General features: G+C 46.8%; 1 protein-coding gene across 4 annotated transcripts in view; it reads right to left on the bottom strand.

Moving 5' to 3' along the window:
- Positions 1 to 22,099, bottom strand: part of WSCD2 (WSC domain containing 2) — a 125,817-nt gene that overhangs the window by 60,028 nt on the left and 43,690 nt on the right. The window lies entirely within an intron of this gene.

Here is a 22,099-nt window from a genome sequence, read left to right as displayed (position 1 = left end):
GCCCCTCTCCTCTATCCAAGGAAGAAAAGGAAAAAGAAGGAAAATAGGGTTATTTAGCAGCATATTTGTCCATTCAGTGTTTATTGAGTGTCTACCATGTGCTCAGCTTTGTGCCCAGCCATCTACACTTGTTGTCTCCTTTATTCCTCCCAACATTCCTATGGGAGGTAACTATTTCCCTACCTTACAGATGAGGAAAAGGAGTTCACACAGCCGGTGAGTGATGGAGCTGGGATCTGAACCCAGGACAGTCCAAATTGCAAATCACAGCTCTTAACCAGTGCCTCTTTGACTCTGCCTCTTTCCCACATAGTCTGGACATCACTTGAGAATTCAGAGACAGCTCCCCAAACAGTAGCCGATCCTCACAGCCTCCCAGTTACCAACAGCCTCCCAGTTACCTCCCAGTTACCAAAGGGTGAGACCCTCACCCTTTGTCAGGGTCTCCCAGATGTGGGTCTGAGAAACAACTGATTCAGAATCACCTGAGAGCCTGGTGAATATCTATTCCTGACCTTTCCAACCCACAGCTGTAACCAGGTGCTCTCAGATAATGGTTATGAGCATGGAGGGTTGAGAACCACAGCTTTATGAGTAAATGTTCAGGATCATCAGTCAAGAGGAAAAATAGAATGTAAATGAGAAAACAGGAAACTCCATTTAGGCAATGCTTTTTCATATTACCACCAGCAGGGGGCTCCATGACCATCTTAGCCAACGCCTGAGATTCCATAGTCAGTCAATGGAAGATACAAATTGTAACATACTCTCCTAATCCAGATAGTAGTGTCAGCATTTAACTGTGGTTTAAGGTAGTCCGCCAACTCATTTGTTCAAGAACTAAGTACTGAGCACATACTATGCACCAATCACCCTCGTAGGCACTTGGAATAAATAAGTGAACAAAACAGACAAAAATTCATGCCTTTGTAAAGTCAAACTATCCATCCGTCTGTCATCCAGCAGTCCACCTACCCATCCAGTCATTAAGCCAACCACCTATCCATGCATCCATCCACCATTCATCTGTCTATCATTCAGCATCCACCCACCCATCCATTCATTAATCCATCTATCCATCCATCCATCTAACCATCCATCTGTCTGTCATCCAGCAGTCTACCTACCCACCCATTCATTAAGCCATCCATCTATCCATCTGTCTGTCATCCATCAGTCCACCTACTCACCCATTCATTAAGCCATGCATCCATCCATCCACCCATCCATCCATCCATCCATCCATCCATCCATCCATCCATCCGTCTTCCAGCAGTTCACCTATCCATCTATTCATTGAGCCATCCATTCACCTACTATTCATCTATTCATTAATCTGTCCAACTATACATTCATTCATCTATTTATCTGAACTAAAGCAGCCCATCCATCCATCCAATTCTCTACCCATCCAGTCATCCACTCATTCTTTCATTTATTTAAAAACATATGCTGATTGCCTACTATGTGTGTGCTTGAGATGCAGGAATAAATAATTCACAGTCCCTGCTTTCAGAGAATTCAGAGTCAACTGAGGGAGAAAGCAATGTAAACAATTACTGTGCTAGACAGACAATGATAAATCCCATAGTAGATGTGTGTATAATATACAGCAGTCAATATTATAGTTAATGTTTATTGAACACTTAATACATGCCAGACATTCTTCTACACATATAAATACTCTCATTTAAACAGTTCTATGAGGGAGACGTGTATCTATTTTTACACAAGAGGGGAATGAGTATCAGAGAGATTAGGTAACTTGTTCAGGGTCACAGAGCTAGTAAGTGGCAGCAGGGTGGTAAACCCAATGCCACCTGATTTCAAAGCCTATATTCCTAACCATATGTCTATTCTGATCTTGTAACTCTTTGAAGATCTCACGACAACTATAGATATATGCCCGGAAAAAAAAGCCCTTGCACATAAGCTCCCAGAATTTGGCTTGAAATATTAGGGTGGGGGGGCCGGGCGCGGTGGCTCATGCCTGTAATCCTAGCACTTTGGGAGGCCGAGATGGGCGGATCACGAGGTCAGGAGACCGAGACTATCCTGGCTAACACGGTGAAACCCCGTCCCTACTAAAAATACAAAAAAAATTAGCCAGGCGTAGTGGTGGGCGGCTGTAGTCCCAGCTACTCGGGAGGCTGAGGCAGGAGAATGGTGTGAACCCAAGAGGCGGAGCTCTCAGTGAGCCAAGATAGCGCCACTGCACTCCAGCCTGGGTGATTGGGCTAGACGCCATCTCAGAAAAAACAAACAAACAACTGTACATATATATATATATATAAATATATTTTAGATATTATATTTATATATTTTATCTGCAACTGCCTGGGGGGACCATAGAGGGCTTCCCCAGGCAGGAGTCTTTAAGCCAGCAGGTCTTGCAAAAGGAGTCAAAATTCTCTGGGTGAAGGAGCAACAGAAGGTTAGCCCAGGGAAGAGGAACAGCCCACATAAGGGTGCATCACTGAGGGGGAAGAAACAAAGGAGCCTGGGGGACTGTGGGCTGGGAATATAGCCAAGCGGTGGGCAGGAGCCAGACCATGGGAAGCCTTGGATGCCAAGCTCAGGAGTCGGGACTATGTCTTAACAACGCACATGAGAATCCACTGACGTTTCATGGTCGTGCCAACACATGTGCCAGATGTTTCTGCCGCTGGGCTGGGATGAGAAAAAGCCAGCAGTCCTCGTGGGGTGGGCAAGGGGACACCAGCCCTTCCAGAGGCACTCAGGCAAGAACAGAGGTGGATTCCACAGGCAAACAGACCTGGGTTCAAATCCTGCCTCTTCCATTCCCCCAGGTGAGTGACTGGGGCAAGACATCTCTTCTCAGCAAGACTCAGTTTCCTCACGTGTCAAGTGGCCTAAAGGATCTTGACTTCTCCCCTAAAAAGTATATTGCTGGAAGGACTGGATTAAACATTGTAGGAGGAATACCTGATGCACAGGAGATGCTCACGATAAGTGCCACCCTCGCCCCCTCAGGGGCACATGTGAGACACTTGAAAGCCATTTGCCACCTCAGCACATTTGCTGTCGTGGAGACAGCAAAGTTTTCAGCTGTAGTGTTCCCTGTGGCTTTCTGCCTCTCTGAGGATATTTCTGGGTCTAGTCCTTTTTCATTGTTCCCTCTTCATTCTTTCATATTCCAACACATCTCTTCTCTAAGTGGGTGCCAAATGGGCTTTAAGAGGATAATGAGCTCATTAGGGGCTGGCAGGGAACAGAAAGAGACTGAGGCATGGGTGATGTGGAAAGTGAAGGAGATCTGCTGGAGGGATGTGGAGGGGGGCTGTGCCCACACCCCACTTTCAGAGCTCCCTTTCCTCCTGGGGAGGGAAGGTGCTGAACTGAGCCACCCCACAGCATCTTGCCGGTGCTAGCAGGAGGCGGGGGCTTACCTGGAGGAAGAGCCCCCTGGAATCTGAGCCCCATGGAGGTGATAAGGCTATTTGGTACATAGGAGGGTCCCAAGAAACACTGGTAGAGAAAAATAAGTAAAAAGAGTCATGTTTATCCTCCCAGGGCTCAAACGTACAACCATGGCTTCACACACTGGCCAAAACACTCAGGTGACAGCCTTGGAGAACTGTAAATCCAGGGCTCTGTGGAGGCAGCATCTTGTGTTACTCAGCACTGGGTGGTTCTGGGGTTCAGGGGTTCCGAGATTCAGCTGAGCCATAGCCCCATGTCCTCAAAGGTATCCCAGACTCCCCTGCCTCCCACATCCATCTGTCATTCTCTCCCTCCTGCTGCTCTCTCCGTCTCTATCTCTCCAAGTCTCTAGTCTATCTGTCATTGTGTCTCTTTCTGCTATCTCTCTCCAGACAGAAATTCTGCCTCAAAGGGAATGGGGAAATGAAACTAACTAATTTGTTGAATACCTACTATATGCTGGACACTGTGTTTGAAGGTTTTATATTACGTTCTCCCATATCCTCCCTCTGGGATAGCTGCAAGGCAGGTGTGATGTTTCTTCCCAACCCACAGATGATGTGTCTACAACCCTGGGTGAGATGAGATGGGGGCTGTTGGCCTTCAGCAAGTCACTTCTCTCTGTCTCCATTTGTTCATAGCACGTTGAGGATCATAATTGTATTAACATCCCCTCCTGTCACTCACTTACAGGTGTGAGGTCCAGACAGGGCCCTTCATCTGTCTGAGCTGCCATCTTCTCTCTATAAACTTAAGTAAACCATAGAACGTCCCTCCCAGAGGTGTGGGGAGGATTCGATGAGACAATCCCCAGGGCTGGCTATCACGACTTCATCCCCTTTTATTTTACATGACACATCTGTGAGCCTCAGTTTCCCCATCTGTTAAATGTGGTGGACAACCTCTACTCTGCCTCCCTCCCAGGGCTGGCGTGAGTTTCCACAGGGAGGAGGCTGAGAGGCCCCCTTTTTGGGAGTGGCAGCGTTCGGTTACTGCAGTTCATGTTTCCAGCAGGAGCCTCAAAGTGTCTAAACACAGCCTATTTTTAGCACCAGAATGAGGCTGTGGTGTTGAGCTGCCAACTTGTAGATGGGCGGGAGAGAGCTGCCCTGCAGGGGAAAGAAAAACAGAGGCATAGCCTGCCCTGTGGTTCCTTACCTCCCCTGGGAGTAAAAGGGTGCCTCCCCCTTCCAGGTTCTAGAGGCTAGAGTCGGTCAGAATGGAAGCCTGTGAGGCTGGGTAGGGGGCTGACTCCCTCTCTACAACCCCCAGCACCTGATCTGGGGGGCAGAGGTAGTTTGGAGGGACTGGGCAGACCCAGCGGCCAACTGACCCCAGACCACCCAAGCTTCACCAAGAAATAGTTACTGATACACCAGGTTCACGAAGGTTTGATTTCTTAAGAGTTCTGGGTAGGAGACTCATCTGGGAAGTTTCCAAGAAAGTGGGGAGCCCAGGTAAAATTTCAGTCTTGTTCTAATAATAAAAATATCAGAAGTCACTGGTGTTTGTTGAGCACTTACTATGTGCCAGTCATCTTATTCCCATTATGCCTTTTAATCCCCACTATCATTCTTTGAGGTGGTCATTAACTTCTTTGAGCATCAGTTTCCCCATCAATAGAGTGATGATGTAATATAATTTATCTCCTACGGTTAGTGTAAGAACTAAATAAGTCAATATATACAAATGTATCATATCATATCTATATATATTAGGTGAAAATGCTACATCTTATAATAATTTCTGGAGAATACATGTGGTTTTGCCTGTTCAGTGCCCCTTCGTTCTGATACAAGGACTCCATTTTCTTTCATGGAATTTCTCCCTCATTAATTCTCAGCTCATGTGGCTTGGGTAGAATGGATTCCTCTTGCCAGTTGCTGCAGACATTCCCATACCTCTCTCCTGATGCATGTATATAAAAATTAATGTAGGATGCATATATACCTAGGAGTGAAAGCACTAGTTTGTTTGTTTGTTTTGTATGAGCATCTTATGATTATCCTAAAAGATGCCAGTTTTTTTTTCCAAGGTTGCTGTAGTCATAACTTCTCCAGTACAGTTTGAGCATTCCTGTTGCTCCAAATCCACACCAACACTTAATGTTGTCAGCCCTTTTCTTTTTGGTTGGTTTGGTAGATCTGTAACAGATGCTGTACGTGCCCCACCCACCCACCACATTCAGTTAAATTCTGAATGCTTATCTGGTTGTCTGAGAGGTTTCTCCAGCACCTTGAATGATTTTGTGCAGGGAAGGCATGTGAGAATATTAACATTTGGAAGCAGCTGCAACAAATGACTGATGGGAGTTGGTGTATAAATGCCCCAGCTTCCTTGCTCCTCAGCTGGAATAACTCTGAAGTGTATATTTCTCCAGTGGGACTTAACCTCAACCACCCTCTGGAATAGATGACTCAATAACACACCCTTTATTGATTTCTTCCCTTCCCTGTCTAACTCCCCCACTCAGGGAAGGACAGGAGTAAGTGTGCTCTTCATTTCCTAAATGAACTACTTATCAGTGGTATTTATTTCTTGGAATAGTTGATTCCTTAGAATAGGAATCAATGTGGTTTATTCATAGCATATCAATGGTATCATATCAATGGTTTTTCAACCTTTTCCTTATCATTAGACATGTAAAATATTTCCAGTCTTCCCTCTCTTATAAATAAGTAATGCTATGATAAACATCCTGTATGTAAATCTTTATACAGATCCCTGGAAGGCAATATAGGACCTTTTAACAATGATGAGACATTGGCATATTATACCCACTTTACAGATGAGGAAGCTAAGGTTCACAGAGATTAGGTAACTTTCCCAGGCACACAAAAAGTGGAGCATGAATTCAAGTGCAAAACTGAGCCTCAGTGTCATGATGCCATGGCGGACACTATGCAGACCAGAAAGGCAGCTATTCCCTCTCTTAACCACTGATCCCTCAGTTGAATCCAAGCCTTGATGAAAGGAACCTTTCTGAGCCTGAAGATATGGACGGCCATGCCTTAAACACTTCTCCAGGTAGATAACCCCCAATTCCTTTAATCAAATTTCTTTCTCACCCTTCTTGCTGGAGGACCAGTCATTTGGCAAGTGAAAGACTTAATGAAACGGCCTGAGAAGAAATGCCATTATAAATGCCAAATCCTTTCACTCATTGTCTTAGAAATCCAGAATTTTACTAACCCAACTAACCCTAGGGAAGGCTTTTGCACCCCGTACAGTGGTAGACCCCCTCTGGGACACACCCTTCCATTCGTGGGTGTGCTGTAGTCTAGTGATTCCATCGTGCTTGTGATGGACACATTGTGGTTCTGCATATCTTTGATGCAACAATTCTGCAGAATCTTTGATACAACATTCCCACTTTTTTGATCAGGAAGCATGTACACACCAGGAAAGCGTCACCAGTTCCTAGGCACACCCGTATGTTGCCCTCTGCACTCGCTCACCCCACCTCCAGAAAGAATCCCCTGGGTCCCCACACTTCCCTCTGTCCCCAGGAAGGAAACTCACTCAGCATTACCCTGTGCTCACAGCCTGCCAACCATGTCCATTTTCATTTATCTTCCCCAAAACTCAAGAAAATAAATGAGAAGGCAAAGTGCCATTAGCTTAATGGCCTTTAACACCCAGCCATCTGCCATGATGTAATTAAATAAAAAAATCAGAGGGAGCATATGGTATCCATTATAAATAAATATTAAAATTTTGTTTTTCTGGGTAATGACTCTAGTGCCTCTTGCTCCATGGGCAATCTTTACAGCCATCTTCGCTTGTTGCAGGGAGTCAGGCTGGGCCACTGTGGACAGGAATGGCCACGGAGAGGAAACATGGAAAGGGTTCAGGGCCAGAGTCACACACTCCTGCATCCTCAGGGTCATGGTGGCTGTGTGATCTTCAGCAAGGGGCCTCTCTGCTACTTGGTTTTCTCACCTGCAAAATAGGGCCAATCCACCTGCCTCACTGGGAAGGCAGGAAGGTTAAATGGGCTACTGTTTTTAAAACACATAGCATCGTAATAACAATATGGGCTAGTATTTATTGAGCACCAACTATGTGACAGACACTGTCTAGAGAGTAACTTGTAATCCTTACAACAGCCCTATAAGAAAGGTTCCACTTGTTTGCTCCGTTTTACAGATGAGGAAATCAGAGCAGTTAAGTCATCTGTGCCGCGTCACACAGCTAGGAAGTGGTGGAACAGGCTTCCAGCCCAGGGAGTCTGGCTCTGGGGCCTGCACTCTTAACCGTATGCTAAACCTGTCATGACAGTTTCTTGGTAGATAATTATTCTCTGCCACAACTTTGGCCAACTAAACAAAACATTTACCTCTTCTCATGACAACACCCTTTGCCCAGACTTCAGAAAAAGATAAAGATTCAATGAGTTGGTGCAATGATTGATGACTACCTAAGGTAGGTGTGGAGGATACATTTTGGGGAGTCTGTCTAGTGTGTGACACCCACCCCTTGCTTACAGAGGCAGACCCCAGGCGCTGTGTTTGCAGCATATTACCCTTCCCACTGGCATTGCTGGTGGATAATAGGTAGGCTCAGATCTAAAACGGGTCAATCCATTCTTGGCCTCAGAAATATGGAGTTGGGATTTGAGACATTCACATCTTTGCTGATCACTTGGACTATGGACCTGTAGCCTCAGGAGCTGTCACCAGATGCCCAAAGAAAGAGCAAAAGTTAAGTCTGCAAAGAGAAGAAGGAGAAGAAAGTAGCTGAGCAGAGAAGAGACACTGAACCGAGACAAAGAAGAGACAAAGGACCTGAGAAAGCCTTGGGTCCTTGATCTTGTAGGACCAAGCCTTCCAGGGTTATAGACAGCACTGAATGAGAAAACTTTTCATTTGTCTTTTCTTACTATGGTGCTAGGTACATACACCAAAAGGGCTCAATAAGCTACAGTTAGTCTTCAAAGGGCAACTCATAAAACAAAACTTACTCTTACCATACGATCCAGCAATCGTGCTCATGGGAATCTACCCAAAGGAATATGTACATCCAGACAGTGGAGTATTATTCAGGGCTAACTGACATGGAGGAAACTTAAATGCATATTACCAAGTGAAAGAAGCCAATCTGAAAAAGCTACACACTGTACGATTCCAAAGATATGATATTCTGGAAAAGGCAAAACTATGGAGACAATAAAAAGATCAGTGGTTGCTGAGGGCTAGAGGGAGGGTGAGTAGGTAGAGTATAGGATTTTTAGGACAGTGAAACTGCTCTGTATGATACTATAGTGGTGGACACATGTCATTATGCATTTGTCCAAACCCACAGAAAGTATAACACCAAGAGTGAGCACTAATGGACACTGGGGACTTGGGTGATAATGATGTGTCAGTGTAGGTTCATTCACTGTAACAAATGGACCACTCTGGTGTGGGATGTTGATGGAGGGGCAGGCTGTTGGAGGAAGGTCTGGGGTTATATGGGAACTTTCTGTACTTGCCGCTCAATTTTGCTATGAACCTAAAATGGCTTTTTAAAAGTCTATTTAAAAAGGGGGGACAATCATATATTTGAAAATGCAGGCCGGGTGCGGTGGCTCAAGCCTGTAATCCCAGCACTTTGGGAGGCCCAGACGGGCGGATCATGAGGTCAGGAGATTGAGACCATCCTGGCTAACACGGTGAAACCCTGTCTCTACTAAAAAATACAAAAAAACTAGCCGGGCGAGGTGGCGGGCGCCTGTAGTCCCAGCTACTCGGGAGGCTGAGGCAGGAGAAAGGCCTGAACCCGGGAGGCGGAGCTTGCAGTGAGCTGAGATCCGGCCACTGCACTCCAGCCTGGGCGACAGAGCAAGACTCCGTCTCAAAAAAAAAAAAAAAAAAAAAAAAAAAAAAAAAAAAAATGCAGAGACCCACTGAGGTATATGTCAATGAAATATCCAAACTGTGGGCTCCGGAGAAGAGGCCATGTTGTAGGAAGGGTCAGGGGTTGGAGAGGGATGAAGGGGTGAACTGACTGTCTCCCTTGTCCAGTGGTTTGGTGAAGGGGCCCCAAGGTGCAGGTCACCCAGTCCACTGGCCAACCCATGAGGCAGCTGGCAGCCCTTCTCCAAGCGCAGATCACTTTCTTCCCCAAGAGGGACTTCTGAAGGGACTTCTAAATCCCTATCATTAAGCCATCTGGAGTGATCCTTCTCCTCCAGAAGCTGCTGTGTCTTGGGTCAATTAGTGCACATTTGCATCGAGTTCCTTAATAGGCTGCTAATTGTCTGGGGGAGATAATGGATGACTCTGCTGGTTCTGGGCAGAGTGTTTACCCACGGGGCAGACCTACAGGGAATGGCAGAGAACAGGGAGGAAGGCAGGAGGGAGGAGATAGGGTGGACTGGGATAGGATGAAAGGGAATGGTGGGGAGTAAGCTATCATTGGCTGACATGCAGTAAGGAGAAATGTTATTTTGTGAACCTTTGCTTCGGTTGTGTGTGTGCCTCACAATGTCAAATGCATTTCTCACTGTGGGGTCACTGAAATAATTGGAAAGTCCTGGCAATGGAGAATAGGAGGAAGCTGTGTGTGGTAGAGTGGTTCCCAAAGGCCCCTCTCAGAAGGGATTTGAGCTGAGATCTGCAAAATGACAAGGAGACAGTCATGGGAGGATCCAGGGCAATAATGTCCCAGGCAGCGGGAGACACCATGCAGAGACTGGGAGGTGGAAAAGGGTCGGTGGGGGTCCATCCCACCAGGACTTATGGTTTCTGCTCAGGACTGTTCTTGAACTGAGTGTGACCAGAGCCCGTCTCCTTAATAATACAGTGAGGACATTCCTGTCCCAGTGGGATGTGATCACTTCTCAGAGGCTGAGCTGAAAAATGCTTGTTGATTGCTGGAGCTTAGAAAAGGTCAAGGTCCAGGTGCTTGGCAGGGCTTGTGGGAGGAACTAGAATTTCTTTCTGGCTGGGGCTCAGGGGAATGTGGCCCTCAAAGCCTAAAATATTTACCTTCTGGCCTTTTACAGAAAGTATTTGCTGGCCCTTAATTTTCATCAGCAATGGAAGCTGATACAGAGTTTTTGGGGGAAGGGGCTTAGGACCACTGAAGCAGTTCAGTTCACCCTGTCCTCTTCAGAGCTCAAAGGCCACTCTCCGGTCACTCAGCTTCTTCCTTACAGCAAGTGACAGAGCTACAAGAAGCCTGGAGATCCAATACCTAGTGAAACAGCCTTCCTTTACATAAGGGGAAACTGAGGCTCGGAGAAACTTGAATGAAATAACCTCTGTCCATATAAAATGTCTCGCATAGTCCTGGACCCAAGTAAGTGCTCAATACTTTTTAGCTGTTATCAAGATTATGATTATGATAGCATAGAATCCTAGAGTTCAAAAGGCCCTTAGACACCAACTAGTTCAGGTCTGATGTTTTACATATGAGGAACCCGGGGGTTCACAGAGGCTGGAGGAGTGGCCCAGAGTCACAGCCAGGCCAGGGCTGAGCTGGTTCCTGCCCTGCAAGTTTCTTCCCAGAGCACACGCTGCTCCCTGGCAGCCCTCATCGCTCCCAGCCGCAAACACAAGCAAATTGCCGTTTGCTGGTTCCACACTGACCACGGTGGATTGAACTCTAATTTAGGAATGGTGACAGCACCCATTAGCAACCCCTCTCCAGAGAGGAACTTTCCACCAAGAGTGAAAAACAACTGGCGTCCCCACCCCCAAATCACCCAAGTCCAATCTTTCTGTCCAAGCCAGTGTGTGTGTGTGTGTCTGCGGGGGTGGTGGTGAGGTGGTCTCTGTGATCCCCAGCCCACCTCTACAGGTTCAAATTCTCTTCCCCCCAGGAGAACCTTGTGCCCTTGGAGGGGTTGCCAGCACCTACCGCCGGCTCTGAGCAGGACTGAGAGGTGGGCTCACAGCCTTCAAAGCAGGAGGGAGGACTCTTCATGACCTCCAGGTCAGCTTCCTCACTGACATGTGGGGTAACTGAGGTCTAAAGTGGAGTTGGAGGGTGACTCTATCCAGACCCAGTTTTCCTGCATCCCAGCCTTCAGCCTTGGCACCCTCCTGGGATGGAAGAAAAATGGATAAACACCTTTTGTTGCACGCCTACTATGCGCCAGGCCCTTCCATGTACCCTGTGCCATTGCCTCTCCCCAGGGTCTCTGCTTGGTAGGTTGGGTTTAATCTCACTTTACAGATGAGACAAGCAAGGCCTGGAGAGGTCAGTCACCTTCCCGAAGGGCAGAGCTGGTGAGTGGCAGAACAAGACTCAACCCAGGCCTGTCTGACTCCAGACCCTTCATCCTAACCTCTACGTGGCACTGTCTTCTGTGGAAGTGCCACCCTCTGACCTCTGACCTCGGGGCCTCCTGTCTGTGGGGCAAGTGGGGTGATTCAGAGGCCTTCTGTACAAGAGAGCCTCTCTTCTCTGAATGCTCAGAGCCGGCACAGAAGGCGCGGGGGTTCCCAAGCCTTCAGTGGCCCAGGGAGTTCTGCTGGCATCCAACAGAGAGATGTCCCCTCACATGCAAGCAACGAGTGCCAGAAACTGACTGACCCTTCCATTCATGAAGACATCACCTGGACACCATTGTACCACAGAGAAGATGGCAGGAGTCCACACACGTGTGCAGAGACTCACGCATGCTGGAAGTGTGCACAGCCCCATGCCTGTCATCCCCCTCACCCCCAGCACACACACAGAGTTAACCAGCCCTATTGGTCCATATTTGTTTATAACACATGGTGGGAATCCTTATTTCCACTTCATGAGTGAGAAACAGCAGACACCATGGGACCTGCGTGAGAAACATGGTTAGTCTTGGAGCTAAAACTAGAAACTGGATCGTCTTATTCTGACCAAAGGTGGTTTCTTCATCCCCTGGGATTGTCAAAAGAATAAAGCAGCACATGTCTTGAAAAGTCACGACCAGAGTTCCTCATCATCAGTGACACTGACACTTTGGACTGGGTAATTTGTTGGAGGGAGCTGTTCTGTGCATTGTAGGGTGGTTGGCAATATCCCTGGCCTGCACCTAACAGAGGAGAGAACCGGAACACTGCCCGTGGACCCATCTGAGTCCAGGCTTACAAAGTTTTGGTACCAGATTCTAGAGCTCCTTTCTAAGATTTTTATCCTAGCTCTCCATCATAAGATTCTATTGTGAGGTTCCACGCTAGGGTCCCCAACTTCTAGCACTCTATGCTGGGATATTAGGGTCCGTTCTGTGCAAGGAAAAGAAAAACTATACCAAAAGGAGGAAAAAGTTATGCTGGAAGCTGAGTCAGGCAAGAAACTGCCTCTCCTTTTGTTCCTTAAGCAGATCGCTACAGATAAAAGGTAAAATATCTCCACAGGTAGCTACTTGATGTTTACCTTATCTTATGTAAAGCGCTGGTTTACTGAGTTGGAGACAAATAATGTAATTTATTCCTCTGCCTGCTTCTTTTCTCTTGCAACCTGGGGCTTTAGTAATGTGACCATACCCTCTTTCCCCTCCAGCTTGCTTTTCTCCTTTAAATACTGAAGCCCTCAAAGTCATCTCTGGGGAAACGCACAGACCTCTCTTCTGGGTATATCCTTAACCCTGGCAAAATGAACTTTTAAACTGATTGAGACCTGTCTCAGATAGTTTTTGCTTTACAGTTTCAATGTTGGTGGGCTCTCCAATTCTGAAATTTTGTTCTGAGCTCCTAAGATATCATCTCCTCCCATGTCAAGGTTGAAATTCTCTCCAGGAGACAGTCATGCCTCGCTGCCTTCCAGTGACCAGGATGAAAGACGCGCCCATGAATTATATATTTCAAGTCATCTCTAAATTGCCTGGCAATTACAGAACAGCAAGGTCAGGTGCCGGGAGCAGAACCTCCCCTTCGGCGGAGAAAGACAGATGGATGGAAACATATCGATTTACAGAAAGATGTTACCTCTTGGAGGTAGGTTTGGGAGTGATTTATTTTTTCATTTTGCAGATCTGTATTTTTGTTTTCCATAATTAACTGTGACTTAAAGAAAGAGATAGAGCGTGAGTTTTGATATCAGTTAGACTTGGGTTGGAATCTTGGCTCGTCACTTAACAGCAGTGAGAAGCTGAGGAAACCACCTAATCTCTCTGAGCCTTAGTTCCTTGCCCATAAAATGGGATGAGACTATGACAGGCAAAGCATCTGGGTATTGACAGAGTTAGCTGCAGTAATTGTTTAAAATGCTTACCATGGGGTTAGGTGATTCCCAGGCCTCAGCACAACCACAGTTATTGTTATTTGCACTTTTGTATCAACAGGGGCAGCTATGGCTTTGTGAAAGGTGAGTTCTGGAATGCGTAAGAGTCCTCCTCCAGCTCTGTTACTTTGTAACTCAAGACCTTGGCAAGGCTTAAGCCCAGGAATCTGAGGTTGCAGTGAGCTATGATCATGCCATCGCACTCTAGCCTGGGGAACAGAGTGAGACCCTGTCTCTAAAAACAAATAAACAAAAAACCCTGAACAATCGCATGTCACCTCTCTGAGCCTCCATTTTCCCGACTTGTAAATGGGTGCCATCGTGCCACCTCTCAGGGTCCCTGACAGGCATCTAGTCATCTAGTCCCCGTCGGTATCCCTTACTCTTCTCATCCCAGGCCAGAGGGCTGACAGGCACAGAGTAAGGTGGAACAGGCACAGAAGTTAGAACTGGGGCAGTCTTGTATCTCTTAATTTATTTGGGATTCTTTTAAAAGAGAGTCCTCACCAGCCCCAACATTAATAGGTCTTTGCTGTCATGATGTCTTTAAATTTAGATGAACACCCCACACACAAACACGCATCCGCCCACACAGCCCCAGGAATAAATCCGCCCGGGTGGGAGGGAGGAAGGTCTGTCTGGTTGCATCCCAGGGAGGAAGAGCGAGGCACGAGGGTTGGAATAGGATGCTGACGGCTGCAGCATGTCAGGTTCCTGAGGGGACAGGGAAGCTCCTTTCAGTCCTCATAAGTAGCACAGGACACCCTCTGCCCCTGGCAGTGCGCAGGGAGTCTAGACAGGCTAGTCCCATGAAGAGGTCAACCAGATGACCACTAAGGTTCATGGGCTTGAGTCCGGACTCCCCTGCAGGACAGGCTGGGCGTCCTGAGTGACATTTGCAGCCTCTCTGAGCTGGGTTTCCCCATCTGTAGAGGAAGCGGTTGCAGGGCCATTTTCATAGGCTCACAACCTGCACTGTGTGGTCCCACAGGACCCACACTCAGAAGGCCTGCTGTGCTCAATTTAAAGCTCTGCTGTCGCTGTCTTGAAATTCTTAATAATTTTTGAAAAAGGAGCCCCACATTTTCATTTTGCCCTGCACCCTGCAAATTATGTAGTGGGTGCTGGGTGATTGTGAAAGTTGGAGGAGGCTCATGCTGTGGTCTCAAACATCCCTTTTTCCTGTCCCCACCTTTTAACCTCATTCTAATGATGTGTAGCCTGGAGCAATTGGACTGAGCTTTCTCTTCCTTTGGCTCCTGCTTAGTAAAACACAAAAATAAAAACTACCTTAAAATTTCTTCTGGTTCCTACTTACTGCTCCCTCCCTCGACATTCAAACTACAGCTCATCCATTCATTCAACAAACATTCATTGAGTGACAGCCACTTGGCAAGCCAAGGTTTGTCCCACGGGCGTGACCTGAGCCAAGGGATCTATCTACAGTGAGAGTATCCTGCACAGACCGCACAAATGCATCACCTCTGAGGAAAATTTCGCCCTCCTTGGCTGAAAAGACCTCTATGCTAATCAGTGGGAGCGAAATATTCTCCACTGTGGGGGCAGCATGTTTTTATATCTTCAGTTAAGAAACATGTATTGAGTACCTATTGTATGTCAGGTGCTGTGAATACATTCACGATGACATGGCCCCTGCCATCAGGAAAATGACAATCTTATATTTTAGCTCATAAAATCTTGGGGTCTGTCTTAATTTCAAGCACAATCAATCCCAATTTTACTTGTTGGGCTTCCAGAACCTTGAAATATACAATTTCTTTTCTTTTTTTTAATTTTTTTTTTTTTTGAGATGGAGTTTTTCTCTGTCACCCAGGCTGGAGTGCAATGGTGTGACCTCGGCTCGCTGCCACCTCTGCTTCCCAGGTTCAAGAGATTCTCCTGCCTCAACCTCCTGAGTAGCTGGGATTACAGGCATCCGCCACCACACCCCGCTAATTTTTTGTATTTGAAATGCATCATTTCTAATGTTCACCATGACTCTATAAGGTGAGTGCTATTCTCCCCATTATTCAAATGAGAAACTGAGGCTCAGATAGGTCCAGTGACTTGCCCAAGGTGACACAGGTCATAAGTGGTAGAGCTGGAATTTCAGCCTAGGGCTGTGTGGCTCCAGAGGGATTTTAGTGACACCACTGTTTCTGGTACCGAAGTTTACCTCCCCAAAGGAAACATGTACTCCTTGGAGCCAGGTCTTCCCCTCTCCTTTATGGCTAGCTCATTGCCAAGTCCTGGATGATCGTCTGGATCAAGCCATTCCTGAAGGAATCTCAAGTACAATTGCCAATCCCACCAGACAGAAGGGAGGCCTCACACAGCAAGTTGGTCTTTAAAGTCTCCTGAATCAGAGAGAAGACCCTCCAAGCCAGAGAAAGCTACTGGCCATTAGCCACGTAGTTGCTGCAGTTTTATGTCCCATATGGAATCTGGTTTGGCCTTTTGGTTTGATCCAATCGGGCAACTCATTGCTACAGTGTGATGTTCAGGGGCTGCATAGAGCAGGAGTTCTCAAACTGGAGCGAGCTTGGAAATCCTTTAGGGGGCTTGTTAAAATACAGGCTCTGCACCCCCTGCCCTTCATCCCCCACAGAAAGTTCCTGACACAGCAGGACTCCGGTGCGGCCTGAAAATGTGCGTTTCTAACAGGCTTCCAGTTGAGGTTGATGCTGCTGGTCCAGGGACTAGAGTGTAAAAACCTTCTGTCCAGACAATTAGAACAGCCCATGTGAAAGTGATTAGAGGAGGCTGGAAAAAAAAACAAAAACAAAAACAAAAAAACTCAGAATTTGATCCTCGGTGAGGGGACAGGTGGACCTTGACTTAAAGGCCAGCCTACTACTAGTGCCCATGAGACACCAGGTGTGTCCCAGGATCTTTCCGGGCCTCAGATTGCACATGTTAAGTGGACAATATCTCCTTCAGAGGTTGTGAGAATTCAATGAGAATGAATGTCTTATCATAACTACCACAAACTCCGACTCAGAGGGTGCTTTCTACATAGGTGGTTGTGAGTTGAATTTTTGTCTTCCCAAATCCATACGTGGACATCCTAACTGCCAGTACCCCAGAGTGTGACCTTCTTTGGAGACAGTCTCTTCACAGGGGTAATCCAGTTAAAATTAGGTCTCTGGGGTGTGCTTTAATCTAACATGACAGGTAGCCTATGAGTATTGTTGCTATTACTGTGAATAGAAGAATAATACCACTGTTTAAAGTTTCTAAGAAGTTGTAGGATCCATAGTATAGGCCTTGGCTTACATGTAAAAATAAGCAGACAAAGAATATTGAGGCCCCGTCAGCATGTAAATGTCAAATGATTCAGCCACAGTTTACATCTTGACAGATGTGTGTGACTAAGGAGAAGGTGGTAAAGTATCTGATGTATAGTGCATAGCAAGGAACAGTCCTGTCATGATTTGAAGGGTCAGGCAAATGCCTAGAAGCAAGCCAACGTTTCACCATGCAGAGAGATTCGATGGGGCTGGTAGGTCGATGAATGAGTGACTGATACTTTTTATTAGGGGTTGTGCTTTTCAGATCTGGTCACCATGGATGCTAGTCACCACCATGCCCTTTCATAAGTGTCCTTACAAAAGGAGGAAATCGGGACAGATACATCCAGAGAGAAGACGCTATGAAGACACACAGAAGACAGCCATCTATGCCAAGGAGAGGGGTGGGAAGCAAATCCTTTCCACAAAGACCTCAGAGGAACCAACCCTGCTGACACCTTAATTTTGGACTTCCAGCTTCCAGAACTGTGAGATAATAAATTTTGGTTGTTAAAGCTACTCAGCATGTGGTGTTTTGTTACAGCAACCCTGGCAAACTGATACACCAGTGCTCTGCACAGGACCTCAACACTTCCTTTTTCTTTTCTTTTTTTTTTAATGAGAGAGAATTTATATGTGGCATGGTAAAAGCAAGTGCACAGGAAGTGACCCACCCAGATCAAGACTCTGAACATTCCCCTGGCTCCTAGAGGCTCTCTGCTGTCCCCTCTCAGCAAATCACCCTCCCCAGGGGCCATCACTTTTCTAACTTCTATCACCATAGGTTAGCTTTGTACATTCTTGAGGCTCTTATTATTATTTTAGAAACGGGGTCTCACTATTTGCCCAGGCTAGTCTTGAACTCCTGAGCTCAAGTGTGATCCTCCCATCCTAGCCTCCCAAAATGCTGGGATTACAGGTGTGAGCTACCACGCCCAGCCATTGAGCCTCATAAATGGCTGAACAATGTTGAACAAAGGAAGCTGGCCCCTTACATTTAAACTCATTTGTGCCATGACAGGCACTATAATTATCTTCATTTTACAGGTGTAGAATCAGAAGCCCAGAGAGCTTCAGTAACTTGCCCAAGGTCACACAGCTAGGGTGTAGTAGGCAGAGCCAGGATTTGACTGGGTAAATCTGGCTGCACTCACTATAGTTACTGCTTTTAAATACACAGCAAGTGCCCAGTAACTATAATCATGGCAACTTCTAACAAGCAGTAGCTCTAACTCTGGGCCAGGCACCATGCCAGCTCTCTCCACATTACTTCATCTAACTCTCACACCAGTCCTATTTAGTATTTTAAAAATATATCTATATAAAATAATACACATAATATATATTACATATATACACATACTAAATTTTCTATACCTCATAATATTACCAGTGAGAAATACTAATACAAGCCCCATTTAACAGAAGAGTAAACTGAGGCTCAGAGCACTGAATAAGGGATGCAAGGTGATAGACTCAGCAAGTGGCAGAGCTGGGATGGCTTGCAGAACTCGTGCTTATGACTGACATCAGCTGCCTCCTGCCAGCTGCTGCTAAGAGCAGCACCAGGACCACAGATCTCAACAACCCGTGCTTTAATTAAAATCACAATGAGATGCCACCACACACCTGATTTTTTCCAGTCCCCTCTAATCACTTTCACTTGGGCTGTTCTAATTGTCTAGACAGGAGGTTTTTAAACTCCAGTACACACACATTGTACTGGAATGGCTCAGATAAAAAAACAAAAACCAAAAACTAATGCCAAGTGCTGGAGAGGATGTGGAGCAACTGGAACTCCCACCCATCCATGGTGGGAATGCAAAAAGATATACTGCCACTTTGGAAAACAGCTTGACCATTCCTTAAAAAGTTAAATGTCCATTCCTAGGTATTTCCCCAAGAGAAATGAAAACCCACGCTCGGGCAAAAACCTGTATGCAAATATTTATAGCAACTTTATTCGTAATTGCCAAAAATGAAAGCAACCAAATGGTGAATGAACAAACTGTGGTGCCTCCATACAACAGAGTACTACTCAGCCATGAAAAGGAATCAGCTACTGATGACACAGCAGCACTGATAAACCTCAAAGACATTATGCATTATGCCGAGTGAAAGAAGCCAGACTCAAAGCCTATTATGATTCAGTTTATATGACACTCTAGTAATGGCAGAAAAAAAAGACAACACAAAACAGATCAGTGGTTGCCAGGGGTGAGAGATGAGAGAGGGATTGACCACAGAGGGGCAAAGAGCAATTGTTGAGGGTGATGGAACATTTGTTCATCTTGATTGCAGTAGAGGTTACATGGTTGTACACATTTGTGAAAACTTGCTAAACTGTACACTAAAATGGGTGCATTTTACTGTAGGTAAACGATAATACAAAACGTTAAAGAAAATTTAACAATAGGCCGGGGGCAGTGGCTCATGTCTGTAATCCCAGCACTTTGGGAGGCTGAGGTGGGCAGATCACGAGGTCAGGAGATCGAGACCATACTAGCTAACATGGTGAAACTCCGTCTCTACAAAAAACACAAAAAATTAGCCAAGCATGGTGGCAGGCGCCTGTAGTCCCAGCTACTCGGGAGGCTGAGGCAGGAGAATGGCGTGAACCCGGGAGGTGGAGCTTGCAGTGAGCTGAGATCATGCCACTGCACTCTAGCCTGGGCGACACAGCAAGACTCCATCTCAAAAAACAAAAAAAAAAAAAAAAAAAAAAAGAAAGAAAAGAAAAAGAAAATGTAACAATAACCCACTGTGCTTTTTTCCTCCTATGCTGGCTGCTTCCCTGAAGGAAGGGGATGCTTCCAAGAGGATTAACACCTGCTCACTTATCCTAGGCGCCTGAAAGATTCACCTGGAGGCAGGGGACGGCTCAGTGGGGGCAGGGATGGCTCCCAGGAACACCTGGGTTCCCACACAACCCTCATGCCATTGCCTGCTTTGCTCCCAGAGCAGTAACATTGGGGTTATTTTTGCTCTGAGAAGTACCAGCCACAGGGTTTTTTCTCTGCAGGCAACCACCACCCCCTGCTGTGTTTACATAAAAACACATTTGCACAGGGTTTTGTTTTTACATTTGCCTCAGCGGCCTGGATCCTATTACACCGAGGGGAGGCCTGATTATCTGGCTGGAAGCAGCTGACGGAGAAAGCAGGTTGGAAGAGGGTGGTGCGGGCACATGCTTCCTCTCTTTTAGTCTGTGGAATCCTGGGGTCTCTGTGCAGAGGTCACGGAAGTGCTCATGGGGCTCACGTGTGCATGTCCCAGCATTTCTCAGCCTCTGCACCACTGACATTTTGGGCCAGATGCTTCTTTGATGAGGGGAACCGTCCTGTGCTGTGCATTGCAGGATGTTTAGCATTCCTGTCCCCTGCATGTTGGTAACACCCACCAGTCGTGACAAGTAAACCTGTCTCTAGACATTGCCAAATGTCTCTTTGGGCAGGGGAGAAATTGTCCCCTGTGAAGAATCACCTGCTTATAAAAAGAAAGCTGATGCCTGCTCAGCTCAGGGTCCCCCTCCCTTCCAAGGCCACCATCAGCACTCTGAAGAGAGGGGCCAGTCTGTCTCTCTCACCTCTGTGTCCCTGGCTCCTACCACAGTGACCGACACATTTCATTTTAGAAGCTCAAGGAGGCGGGGCATGGTGGTTCACACCTATAATCCGAGCCTTTCGGGAGGCCGAGTCAGGAGGATTGCTTGAAGCCCAGAGTTCTAGGCCAAACCTGGGCAACAAAGCAAGACCCCATCTCTGCAAAAAAACCCCACATGTTTTAAAGTTACTCAGGTGCAGTGGCATGCACCTGTAGTCCTAGCTACTCATAAGACTGAGGCAGAGGGATCCTTTGAGGTGGAAGGCTGCAGTGAGCTATGCTTGTGCCACTGCACTCGAGCCTGGGCAACAGAGCAAGACCCTATCTCTAAAAAATGAAAAAAAAAATTAAAAATTAGGAGTTCAAAGACATTTTGTGGGATGAGCAAACACTGGCAATAGGAATGACCCAATGTTCATTAGTTTCCTTGGTTTTGAGGACACTGTCCAGCAATCACATCAGACTCTGGCCACCATGTGGGGACTCATGTACTAAGTGCCAGGCTGTTCCCATATTCCCTCACCAAATCCCCACGGGAGCCCCCGAATCAAAATCCATGATTGTCTCTATTTTACAGGTGAGGAAACTGAGGCACTCTGCTGGCAGGTGGTAGAGCTGGGATTTAAGCCTGGAAATGTCTGACACCAGAGCCCAGTCTCTTAATTATAACACTCTATGTAAGGCAGCTTCAGCCTTGAATATTTTTTAAGGGCAAGATGCCTACACACGTTGGGAGGGAATGTGGGTGGAAAGTGGAGAAGCTGCCCAGATTACTACGGGAAGGACTGTGGACTTTGATGCAAGAAAGACTAACATCCAAATCCTGCTCAGCCACTTGTCAGCTCTCGGAACTTGGGCAAATGACTGGGCCTCGGTTTTGTCATCTGTCAAGTGGGGACAGTGATCATAATTCAGCACAGGGATTTGTAAAGATCAAGTGAGATAACGCTGTCAAGTGCATAATGCGGCCTGGCAAACACCCCACATTCAAGGAGCAAGATGGTTGTTCCTTGGTTGGTGGTTGGATGAATGCACAGCAGGCTTTGGGGAGAATGGCCCAAACTAAGGTGGAGATAGAGGTGAGTTTATGCCAGATCACCTGGTAGGGCAAGGGTGTTCAAACTCCCGATAGTCCCTGACACACACACACACACACACACACACACACACACACACAGACTGAGCCAGGAATCAGCTCTTCCTCAATGGCTTCCTGACTTCTGATTGGATCAAATAAAGGCCCATTGTGTGTGCAGACCAGTGACAGGACTCCTGGCTGGACAGGAAGCACACTCAGGCCCCTTCACCGTAGGAGTAAGAAGGATGCTGACCCCCTGGAAACAGCAGAGCCTCATTCAGCATCCCCTGACCCCAGCATTCACCTGGCAATCAGTTCACAGGTGACTTGGATCTGGCCTCCACCAAGGCTGGTCTTGTGGGAACCCCTGAGAAGCACCACTTCTCCCAGGCCTGACCAAGAGATAGGATGAAGGCAAGGGAGGGTAGGGGGCCTCCTGGCCATCAGCCATAGAAGCTTCTGATTCTCTGAGTTAATTCAAGAGTCTTCACGT

This window comes from Macaca fascicularis, chromosome 11 (assembly GCF_037993035.2).
Source record: "Macaca fascicularis isolate 582-1 chromosome 11, T2T-MFA8v1.1".
Lineage (NCBI taxonomy): Eukaryota > Metazoa > Chordata > Mammalia > Primates > Cercopithecidae > Macaca > Macaca fascicularis.
The sequence above is the reverse complement of the archived record's forward strand: the minus strand, read 5'-3'. Positions and strand labels throughout refer to the sequence as shown.